This window comes from Castor canadensis, chromosome 12, assembly GCF_047511655.1.
Source record: "Castor canadensis chromosome 12, mCasCan1.hap1v2, whole genome shotgun sequence".
Taxonomy (NCBI): domain Eukaryota; kingdom Metazoa; phylum Chordata; class Mammalia; order Rodentia; family Castoridae; genus Castor; species Castor canadensis.
The window spans coordinates 52,239,477-52,251,999 of NC_133397.1; the positions used below are offsets into that span (position 1 = coordinate 52,239,477).

At 39.5% G+C, this 12,523-nt stretch overlaps 1 long non-coding RNA gene across 1 annotated transcript; it reads right to left on the reverse strand.

Moving 5' to 3' along the window:
• Positions 1–556: 556 nt before the first annotated feature.
• Positions 557–11,399, reverse strand: LOC141415037 (uncharacterized). Its single transcript, XR_012440062.1, has 3 exons — positions 11,251–11,399; positions 3,267–3,412; positions 557–2,147 (listed from the first exon to the last, which is right to left on the reverse strand). It is a non-coding gene; the product is annotated as an uncharacterized lncRNA (long non-coding RNA).
• Between the last annotated feature and the right edge of the window lie 1,124 nt (positions 11,400–12,523).

The following is a 12,523-nucleotide window of genomic DNA, read 5'->3' on the forward strand; positions in this document are numbered from 1 at the left end:
TTTTTGCTTTAAGTACAGGGTAGGATCTCAGGTAAGTCATTGTCAGCCTCAATTTCTTCATCTGTAAAATGTAAATAATATCTCAAAGCCTTGATGGGAAGAGGATATAAAATGATATGTGTGGGAATCAGTCTTTGGCATGGCCCCTAATGATCCTTGCCTCCTGGTTTCCATGCCCTTGAGCAATCTGAGTCTCACAGACTGAGTCAGGACCAGTCTACATGACCAATAGAAGGCAATGGTGTGTGACTACATAATGAGCATTGCAGCATCTACCATGTTCTGATACGTCACTCACTCCAGGTGAAGCTACCACCATGTCATCGAGACACTCAAGCAGTCCTGTGGAGAAGCTGATATGGAAGGTAACCGAGGGCTCCCAGCAACAGTCATGTGACTGCGCCCTCTTGGAAGTGGATCCTCCAGCCTCAGTCAAACCTTCAGATGACTGCAGCCTCAGCTTACATCTGACTCAAACCTCAAGGACGACCCTAAAATAAACCACCCAGAGATTGTAAGAGTTATAAATGTTTATTATTATTTTAAGTCACTGGGCTTTGAGGTAATTTATTATGCTGCAATAGCTCACTAATACAGAATATGAACATTCTATAAAAAAGTAGGAAAATAAGTTGGAAAACAAACTCACTTTCAGTCATTCATTCAACACCATCCACAAACAGACCTCTTTGTGCCCAATTCAGTGCTGGGTCTGTAGTTATAGTGGTGAGCAAAATATGGACCCTGACTCTACAGAACTTATAATTTAGCCAAGAAATGAACATCCAACAAATCATTACAAAGTGTGATAATTGCCATGTGGAATGGATACAGGGTACTTTTGGATCCTGTATCAAGGGAGCTCACTTATTCCAAGAGGTCAGGAAAGGCATTCTAGAGGAAAAATGTGGAGCTAAGAGACTGTTGAGATGAAAAGAAGTTAAGAGAAGAATAATGGCCGTACCAACTCCCATTCATTCTTTTAGCCAAAAATTCATCAAATGCCTATTATATGTCAGGAACAATTCAAGGATCTGGAGATTCATCAGTGAACAAGAGACTAAAATCCTCACAATTACTCTTTGTTCTTTTTTTTGTTAAGACATGGGTCTGACTAGGTACCCTAGGCTGGTCTTTAATTCACTTGTAGCCCAGGCTGGCTTCAAACATGCAATCCTCCTGCCTCAGCCTCTGAGTGCTGGGTTTATAGGTGAGTGCCACCATGCTTGGCTTATTCTTCAACCTATGGCTTACAGAAGCAGTAGAGTAATAAAGTTTGGAGAACAGGTTTGGGACTCAGACTACCTAATCAAATTCACAATCTGAATTTTACTGGCTTTGTGACCCTAGGCAAAATCTCTAACCTCTCTGTGCTTGTTTCCTCAACTATAATAATACCACATGAGTTGCTACAAGAAATCAAATGAGTTAATGCACGTGAAGCACTTAGAACAACGTTTAGCATATAGGAAGAGCTCGGTATATCTTAGCTGCTTTTGGTTTCTTTGTGATCATGTTTACAAAGCTCAGGACTTCACCACTTTAACTCACCTTCTCCTGTTCCCTGTTGGAGAAAAGGCACAAGGTTAACTTTCAAATATAGGAGATCCTCACAAAGTTGGTCACTTCTGTTTTAGCAGAAGGTTGACATCCTGTGCAATTTATTGCCTGAGTAATTCTGAAACACAGAATGTAAATGTACAAGGGTTCTAGCCGTGTTGCCAGTTGAACACTGCTTCTCATCCAAGAACATTTCATCTGCTAAGTAACCCTAAAACAATGCCTCAGACAATGCTAAACAACCTGTTAAGAGACAAGGTATTTCATAAACTATAGACCCAAAGAAAATGCCTCTCTCCTTAAATGTAACTGTTGAGAAGACTTTGCATTTGATCAAATGTTTTGAATGAATAAATACAAATAATGTCAGCTTTGAGAACAATAAACTCCAGTTTCTTCATTTCCTTTACCTTGTTCACTTCTCTCCAGCAGTTTTGAATGGAAAAAGATGGCCAGAAATGCATGATTCTTCAAAAATATTTCATCGCTGCGAATCTTCATAACAGTTACTTCGTGTGTTTCAGGCCCCAGAGAGTAACCGTAGCTGGAGTACTTCCGTGAAAAGTGATGATCACAAATCGTAGACACTAAATATGGAAAAGATCTTCAAGGTCATCATGTCCACTCTCTTGTCAACTCAGTCCTGTTCCCCACAGCATATTCCCAGGGGCTTTCAGCAGCCAACTTGTAAATGATTCCAGCACACTGACCCTGCCACATCCCCCTGGAGAAAGACCAGTCCACTATCTTTCTGTTAGGTAATTTTTTTCCTTGATATTCAGCCCAATTTTGCCTTTGCTTAGCTTCATCCCATTATTCATCAACATACCCCATTGGACCAAACTAAGCACCCTTCTCTTCTCAGTACAGATACCATGTCAGATTAATTATGATATCAGCAGCTTTAACCTGTCACATTCATGAAGTCCTATACTGTAGCATTTATAGGGACATAGATTCTGGCATTAATGTCTCATTCAGAAATTTATAGAAACAATGCCACTGACTGCAAGGAGATTTTTTTTTTCTTTGTCCCTCATTATCTATTTCCATAACTTGCTCAGGGTTCATGCATTAAGGGCAATAGTGTTTGATACTTTCACTTTTTCCTACAATCTCTTTTTTCTGAGTTCCTTTTTCTGGCTTTAGGATGATCAGGAAGGGGGCTTCAAAAATGCCCCTTAGATGGCAGTATACCTTTCAATAACAGATCCCAATATTCATTTCAGCCACTAACCCTGGAAGGGAGCCCTATTGTTTATAACAGCTTCAAACTGACCTTATTCATATTGTAACTTAAAATGCCAGTTTGTGTGTAACCCTAGAAGAAGATCCAGTGTGTGTGTGTGTGTGTGTGTGTGTGTGTGTGTGTGTGTATAAAATCACTTTGTGGTTTATGAATTTTGTAATTGTTTTTTGGCCACAAAAAGTAGTGATAGCCAAACATTTTGTGCCACATCCTAAAGGGAAAATGTTTTAAATCCTAACTCAATGTATTATTTGTATGTGTATATACATGTGGGTGTATAAAATACACACAAAAACCTAAAATAAAATTTCAGGAAACATTATTTATCTTTTCTATGTGTGATATACTTGTTTTTTATTATCATCTTTTTCAAATATTTTAAAATATTAGTTTAACCCATTAAACTGACTTAACAATTCACCAATAAGTCAAACCCAAGAGTTTGAAAACCCCTCACCTGTGACTCTATAGAGTAATTGGTGTCCAGTAGCAGCCTCTGTCCTTGCTCTTATCCTCACTGTGAACAGCGGCCAGACCAGGAAACCTCCTTCCATTTGGAAACCAACAGTCTTAACTCTTACAGGCAATGCTGGATTCCCTGAACTTGGCTCCCAGAATGGAGGAAGACAAAGAGGTCAGAATCATGAAGAAGAATGCCAGGCAGGATCAAGATAATTTTTTTCCCATGAGGCACAAAGCCCACCAAACATACTATATAGATCAAGATGGCAGCAATTGACATGGGGCAGCGATGAGACTCTATCTGAGACTGATTTTGTAATCAAGCTCTGAGGTTAAGCCCCATGGGGTGGTCAGATTTGAACATTCTATAAAGCCTACCAGCAGCAATATTAATGAACGTGCAAAGGCACATGAAAGAAAGGTCTTTCAACTAAATATCATGATGTGATAGTTGAGGTCCTCGTGGCCCACTTTTAAGTATTTTCATTCCCTTTAGGACTTGTCTATTCCCATAGTGTTTATTTATTTCAACTACATTATTTGTGAGAACTCAGGAGAATTATCCAAAGTTTCAAATACAATACATTTCTGTTAAGCTCTTTTTTGCCTTCATAATTAGTTTCATTTTCTGGATCTTCTTAAACAAGTTGAATAATAATTCCCCTCTAGAATGACAGTTCCTTTTCTTAAAAAGGATTTATTGGATCACTTGTAGCTACTTGGAGCAGATGATTCTCCTGTTTGGACCATCTATCTAAGGATAAACTTGGACACTGGAAGCCAGAGCTCCAGCAACATTGACATAAAAGTTCACCTCACACTGTGGGTATCTGCTTTTTTTTTATTGTTTTATTATTCATATGTGCATACAATGCTTGGGTCATTTCTTCCCCCTGCCCCTACCCCCAAGTATCTGCTTAACAGAGGCCTGCATTACATGTTGGCTCAAAGTGACAGAGATGAGATTAGTCCCACAGCAGTGGAAGACTCCAAGGCTAGGGAGGTTGAGCAACTGACACAGGCCCTGGAACACATGAAGGAACTGTAACTTAACCCAATGATTCTGAATCCAAAGCTTACTCTCCTTTCTCTTCAAAAACACTGACTTTACATTAATATACATTGATTTGCATGTTTAAAAAATGTAGTGATTCTTATACCTAATATAATAATGCTCAGACTTTTTTTTTCTACTTCAGAAATCAAGTTGAAGTCAAGGTTAAAATGTGGTTTACTGAAGATATTTTTGTTTGAACCCCAATCTATGTATAAATATATGTGTAAATGTATATATGTATAAATTTACAATATATGTACAAATGTATATGTATAAATATTCATATATACATATATATGAAGAGGTGAGAATATAATGAATTGTATGAAAGCAAATTAGAAGACTAGAGAGGAAACATGACTCACTGTAAAAAATATTAGCATTTTATATTTGTTCAGGGGACACATAGTGACATTTACATATGTGCTTACATTATATCTTAATTTGGTTCAATCTTTCTCGCTCATCCTCCTCCCCCTTCATAGAACAGTTTCAACAGGTTTCATTGTTCTATTATACATGAATACAAAATACATCCACCACATTTGCCCTCCTTTACCCTTTCCTTATGTCCTCCCTCCTTCCATTGGTACCTACACCCAGACAGGACCTATTTTACCTTCCTGTCCTTCATTTAAAAAAAAGAAAGAAAGAAAGAAAGAAAAGAAATCATTTTTTGCCAGTATATGTTAGTTATACAAAGGGGTTTCCATATATACATGTTTTATATTCATCCCCTCATACCCCATTGCCTTTCTTAAGGTGATTTCAACAGGTTTCAGTGTTCCATGTTCATATTTGTATAGAAAGTACATCAACCTTTACTTTCTTTTATAACCCTTCTTTTCCCACTAGTGCTCTCCTCATAGCATGACCTTATTTACATTCTTGTCCTTCATTGTTTAGGTGTCTGTTCATTTTTCAGTTGGGATTTTTACCATGGTACTTTAACTGTAAATATTTTGTGCTTAAATCAGTGTAATCCCCTCCACTACTCTTCTTCACCTTATCCCCTAGTTTGTATTATTCAATAATTTCAGTGTGTTTTGTTGTGTCTTGTTTCTACACAGATGTGATGTATTTCATTATTATTTCCTCTCTATCATTTTCTTCTTTTCCTCCTCCATTAGTCTCCTCTAGCAGTCTCACTTTTGGAAACGTATTCTGTACATATTTACATGCATATATGTTAATGCTTGTATTTATATTGGATCTATCTTCCACATATGTCATTCTGAACCTGACTAATTTCACTTAAGATGAAGTTCTCTGTTCCATCCATTTACCTGCAAATAGCAAAATTTCATTTTTTTTGTCTTTTAAGAATAGAAAAAACATTTCTTTTTCAAAAAATTGATAAGGAATTTGCTATATTTTTTTAAATATGGCAAGCTCACTGTGAATTTAAGATAGTTATTTGATTTTTATCTTTAAAGAATTGATACATCACATACTGTTTAAGAAACATCTATTATATTAAGTGCTATTTGCTAGCATTGTTGCTTCTATCAAAAAAAGTAACAAGAGGAACATCTATATTTAAAGTTGGGCTATCAGCATTGGTAATAATCAACACAGTGATTGGGATGAACATATTTCTCTGTCCCTCAAAGTTTGTGATTAAAGCCAGAGCCCTTGCATTGACACTGGGAGGCACACCTTCCTGGTACTTAGTAAGCAGTGTAGCCCCCAGACACACAGTGACGCTTGCTCTCTTCCTTCCAAAATCATCCTCAAGCCTTGTTTTTTCACACTCATAAGAACCACATACGAGAAACCTCTGTCCAACCTTGACCTTCCTACTAATGCCATCACGCAAATGTGTTTACTCACTCAAAAGAAACTCGTTAATCATTTCAGCTCCAGTGGAAATCTCAATGAGTAGAAAAACTAGGGATAGAGAGTGAAGATGAAGATGAGTGGCCAAGGAAACCATCAATGGACCACATCTTTCAAGCGTTGCATATAACACATGTTCAGAAGCTGCCAAGCTCTGCACAATCCAGTATTACAATTCCCATACCTCTGATCATTTGAAAATAATGTTGACCTCCTTCTATGAAGCATTTAAGCTGTAGGAGATACATAGAGTACTAAAAACAAAAATGGATCCAGAGCTTGGTCCTTGTGGAAACAAAAAAAAAAGGATGGTCAACATCAACTTAACTGTCTGGACATGAATAAAGTCTTTCAGAAGTGGATGGCCCACTACATTTTTCCAGGGCTGCCCTGTGGCTGTACAACTTCCCATGAGCTCAACTCATCTCACAAACAACTCTAAAAATAAGAAAGGAATAATAAAACTTTAACATAGGGAAATCTCTCTTGTCTCCACTTGATTTTCTGCCTCCTTTCTTTACATCACATCTTCCCACAGGTGGTGTGCAGAGAGTGTTTGGTTATCTGAGTCCTTCCAACCTGCGTGGCTGGATTCCCAAGCTGTCCCTCTACCTCAACATACAGGGCTCTAGTGAAGTAAACCAGTAAAGGTCATATCACCATGGGAATTCATGGACACCAGATAGGGCAGCACAAGGGTGTGGAGGGTGCTACAGGTATAAAATGGATGAAAGCAGCAATCATTATTAACTCCCATAGGACAAGGGACCCAAATATGAGGACCCATGCTAGGCAATCAGCTCTGAACATCCACTGGCTTGTTCTTCCCCATGTATACCCAGGACTCCAAAATATCCTGACCAAAAAGCCCTGAGTCTGTTTCCAGGACCCTCATCACCTGAGGGCAGACTATGTCATTGAAATGCTCATCCACAGGCCACAGTGTTTTCAGGAGATGTAGATAGAGCACAAATATGTGGGCTAGGACAGCCACTCACATAGTCCTGAGTCCCTCACAGTGTGAGTCAGCATTGGAGAATAGACAGAGACCTAACAACACCCAGGATCTCTACACAAGGACAGAGGCCAGGGGGTTCCCAAGATCCTACCCCATCTCTGAGGAGTAGGAGAGCCTGTGGAAAAGAGTCATAAAAGAAACATCTTGGAAATAGACAAATAAATTGTTAATACTTATGACCTTGGGCTTTAAAATGTGTGAGCTTGTGTGAAACGGAAAAGAGGATTAGCATGAAGATAATGGGATCAGGGAAAGCTATATATCAGAGAACCAGCAAAGTAGAAAAAACATGAAAATACTGAGGTTTGCTTTATGTCAATCATATTTATGCAACTGCTTACAATGTGTACTTGGTTACATATATCAATCTCTGTATGCAATCTTGATTATATATGCAATATACATATAAAAATTGCATTTCCAACAGACCACCAAAATACCATGGGTATAGAAATGCAAAATAAGGTACTGAAGGAACCTATGCAGAATTTTCAAAGAAAATGAACTATAACTGGTTTCAAAACCCTTGAACCTTTGCTCACTTGGAGAATATAAAAGACTAGAGAAGAGGAGGCATGACTCAGGTGGTAAAACACCTGCCTAGCAAGCACAAAGCCCTGAGTTCAAACCCCAGTACCTCCAAATAAAAGAAAGAAAAGATATGACAATATTTCCTTTAGAGAAAAATAGGGACTATGCCCCAACTGGTACAGTAAGTACTCACCTGATAACATCCTTGTGAGAAGTAATGAATTAATATACGTAAAGTGCTTATAGTCGTACCTGGCATGAGATCAGCACTTTACATCTATGGATTATTAATCAGATAGACACTCCAGAGGAGGCAGAGCAAACTAGAGCCATTTTAACTCCTTCCCAACAGGACTGAGGTCCTGTATGGACTAGATCCCTAAATAACAGGGCTCAGGGGAGGCAGTCATCCAAAGGAAGGCCATTCACCTCTCATGGTTCAGGGCCTCTAAAGTCCTCATGAAGAGGGCTTCAAGTTGAAACATCAGCCTGGACCAGAGGCTCTTGAACTGGCTTACAACAATGTAATTCCCACCAGGACTTTTCATGCCCTGCTGCCTCATACCTCCTCATATAGTCACCTTGGATAAGTCAATCACAGAAGCCTGCTAAGGGCAGAGAAAATGTCCAAGAAGGAGAAGCTAAGTCCAAAGCATTCTTTCAACCTCCACTCTACCTCAAGGCTGCAACCCACAAATGACCTTCACCCCACACCAAGAAATGCAACCTTATAACACATTAGGACACTAGATAATTGCACAGGACTGGGCATTTTAAGCATAGCAGCAGTGTTTCAGAGTGCTCCAAAGAAAGAGAATCAGTAGGGTGTGTGGAGAGAGGGAGAAAAAGAGAGAGAAGGGAAGGAGGGGAGAGGAGCAGAGAGGGGAGGGGAAAAAGGAAAGAAGGGGAGGGGAAAGGAAAGAGAGAGATGCTACATAGTTTTCTACTCAACACTCATAGGAACTAGAATAAGCACAGCTTATCTCCCAAGAGATCATAAGTTCCATATGGAAAAATTAAAGCTCTCTCTTCTATGCCTTCATAACCCCAGCATGGGCAACAAAATGTACTTAGTCTACAATCAACATGAAGTTTGCTGCCAGATTAGACCTCCTTTTTGCAAAAAAAGGATGTCAGGTTTCCATCTAAATCATGTAACTGAAGTTTTAGAGAAACAAATCAAAACTTGTAGGTTCCTAAGTAGAGAATATCCCCTCTGCTTTATTTGCAGGCAGTCAGAGATGGTAAGGCTGTGAAGAAAAGCAGCAGCATCCACCACATCAGCCATTGGGTGGATCCCAAAGTTTTTCTCATCCACAGTTATTATTTATGGAACACCTACAATATGGCAGCGGCTGTTCTCCTAAAACTGATCATCCCATTCTGAGCAATGCGCACATGTATTGCATGCCTTGGGGAATGCTGACTTCTCCCAGGCTGAGGGTCATCACACCTAGACCAGGAGTGACATCATTGTCTTCTAGTTCTAGCTGTGCCACTGTCTTGCTCCATGATGTCAAGTTAGCCACTTATCTTTCAGAGGCTCTCTTCTTTCTCCCCTACACTAAGTGGGATTTGCAATACTTTTACTACTTGGACTCGTTACGAGGTTCAGTGGGAAAATCTATATGAGAGCCTTTTTTAAGGAATAAAAAGGAATACAAATATAAAGTATTTCTAGATTCTGCCTTGGAGATTTTTCCTACTGGCCTCTATTTAATAGAAACCAACAAAGCTGATTGGCAATGATATCAGACCATAACTACATTCGGGTGCCTTTCTATCTGTTTGTTACCTCACCAGGCTTCTCACAGTGAAGATGCCAGCAAAGCCAGCCTGCTTCCCAGTAATTCTGCTCTGGCCTATTGTTCACACCTGATAGTCAACCACCAGCATATCGCACCTTTGATTAAACTGTCCCCTGAAGACTCTGCACATTAGGTTGTTAAGATTTATAACCTTTTCTATTTTAATGTGTGCTGGTTTAGTAAGCCCATTCTTAACATCACAACCAGAAGAAAAAGTAGAAGGTAGAAGAAAGATCGATCAGGAAGCCTTTGTAAAAAAAACCTTATTTTGCAGATTGGAAAACTGAGGCTCAAAAAGAATGAAGGCAGTTATTTGACGGAATTTGGCAAATCAGTGATAGAACAACAGCCACCTCATGTACTTCCTGCTGACCATTTCTCTATACTAGCTGAATGAGAACAGACACTTTCTTATTAGAAATCTATACCAGTGGGCTCTTCTTAGACCTAGCCAAAGTCTGAATGCACAGCAGATATTCAATATCACCTCTCGATTGGTTGTTAACAAAACTTTATTGTAGGCATTACTGTTTTCCAATTGCTTTCACCTTTACAATCCCATTTCCATTTGCATGTGTATTATCTAACTCAAGAACAGGACACTAAGGCCTTGAAAGGTTGTATAACTTTCCCAAACAGGTGCAGAGCCGAGCTCTGCTGGCTCTGCCTGGTGTCCTTCTAAGCCTGGAATCCACAACAGCACATGGGTTGAAAGAGTTAATGTAGGTGTATGGCAGCAGGTGGCTCCTTGCCACCTGTGGAGGTGACTTCATGTCCTCAGGAAGCTCTCTCCACCCGCATGGTGAGGGAGCAGGCAGGCAGGCACTGGCTTTTATGAACTCAATTCATAATGGGAAAATATTAGGTTTGCCAACATGCTCAGTGCTCCTACACAGGGCAAGTGAGGTGCTCAGCCTGTGCCTCAGGGTTCCCAAGACTCCACCCTTAGAGATTCAGTTCTAGCTCTAGCTCTCATGAGTCCAAACTTCTCCCGGGGTCATTTAAAAGTCCTTGGTGAAAAAGTAAGGCTGTTTTCTTTTAACACAATCACATACTCACACTCACTTTTTAACATAGTTTTGAAATCATTTATTTTCTTAGGACTATCTTCTCCTCCCAGACTCTTGGACAACAAAGTTAGAACCTTCTGCCTTGTTCTTATCTTTATATCTCTAGCACCCATCTTGAGTAGCACAGAGCCAGGACAAATATTTGTAGAAATGAAATTAGAGTGACTGCAATACCCTCTGGCAAGGGGAACGTTTAAATCAAGAACTCTTGGTCTGAATTAGATTGTCTTGGGTGTTGATGAGGACAGGTGCCCTGGGACAGCTGGAGCTCCAGTCTCCCGAAGGTACAGAGCCACACAGAAAGCAGAAGTTGCTCACTGAGAGCAAGTCCCAGAATGGACAAGTTCTGAGTCCTGGATCCCAAACTCCTGTACTCAGATGTTTTTACTGCTGTAAAATGCTATACTTCAGTTCTATTTAAAGAGCAAACTTGAGGGAAAGAATTCAAGTATGATATATTTAATAAATTCTAAGAACTTTTGTAAATGCCACAATGTACCCCCACCCAGCACACCAGTAAAAAAATAAATAAAGAGCAAACTTCTGCAAGCAATCAGCACTCAGGACAGAGAATTTACAAAGCCCATTACTAATCTCACGGGGACATCAACACAGTGAGTCTCAAGGGGCTTCCTACCATTCCACCAAGATCTCACCTTTCATGCTCATAAATGTGGTTTAGGAAGTAGATCTGATTGTTGTTGTGGTTCAAAGAAGAGATATGACGAAAACAACTGTGCTGCCTGGGTAGACCATGAACATCTCCTCCAGGCATAACTGGGGTGGCTGTTCTCCTCTCTTCCAGACCGACTTTCCCAAAAGGAGCACAAGAATGTGCATGGCTGTTATGGAGCTAAAGATTCACTGATTTGGACAGATGGGTGTGGTGGAGTGTGATGGGATTACTCAGTGCTGAGTAGAAAGGTTGAAGAAGAAATTCCACCGTGCAACACACGGAAATAAGATTGAGTGTTGAATAAGTTGAAATTGTCTAAATTCCTTTTTACAGACACAGGTAGCATTCTTTGAGAAAGGAGACTATGGGATTACTGTTCTCACTTCTATGGCTCACTGTGGCCTTTTTAGACTCTGTTACTGCTTGTTGCCAATTTTCAAGCAGTCCTGTGCTTACTATGTACCAAGTGTTGCTCACAGATCATCCTATTAAATTTTCCCATCAGGTCTATGTGCTAGATAGGATGTCCACTTCACAGAGACACTGAGAGAGATTAATTAGCTTCTCCAAGAATTCACAGTCAATAAGCCAAAGTGCTTCATCTTCAGGCATCATTGACTCCAAAGCTTTTGTCCCATCAGGATTCCAGACCACTTCATTGTCCCACTGGCTACCTCCCCAGTTTCAATGAGTATTTTTGAGGATCCACAAGATTTAGAACAGGTGCTGGCTCTTATGGAAGTAGCTAAAGAAGTAGAAGGCCTCACCTCCTACCCTCAAGAGCATCAGCATTACTGAGAAAGTAGCCATTAAATGTTGGCAACTGAATTATAGCTCTTGAATAAACTATCTACTTCCTTCTTCACGGTGTAAGATCTGGAGATGAGCCCAATGCTCTGGGAGAGTCCTCATCATGCCATTTGGGAGAAGATGGAAACTGCTCGGTTTATTCAGTATGGCTAATATTTTGGTTTTGACCGTTTCTTCCTGTAGAGTTTTTAAATCCAGGAATTAGAAGAGTTTCTTCTTTCATTTGTTTTCGTTTCTTTCATTTAAGCAACGTCCACTTTTCTTCCATAGGTTATAACTATTAGGATCTTAAAGTAAGAAAAAATTAAAACATACATATTGAAAGAAGTGTACTTTTTTTTAAAAAAAGAAGAACCTACAGCAAGAATAAATATAAATGTGTAATAAAACCTGACTCACGGCACAAAAATCAGGTATTTTAAATTTAAAAAAAAAAAGTAGTG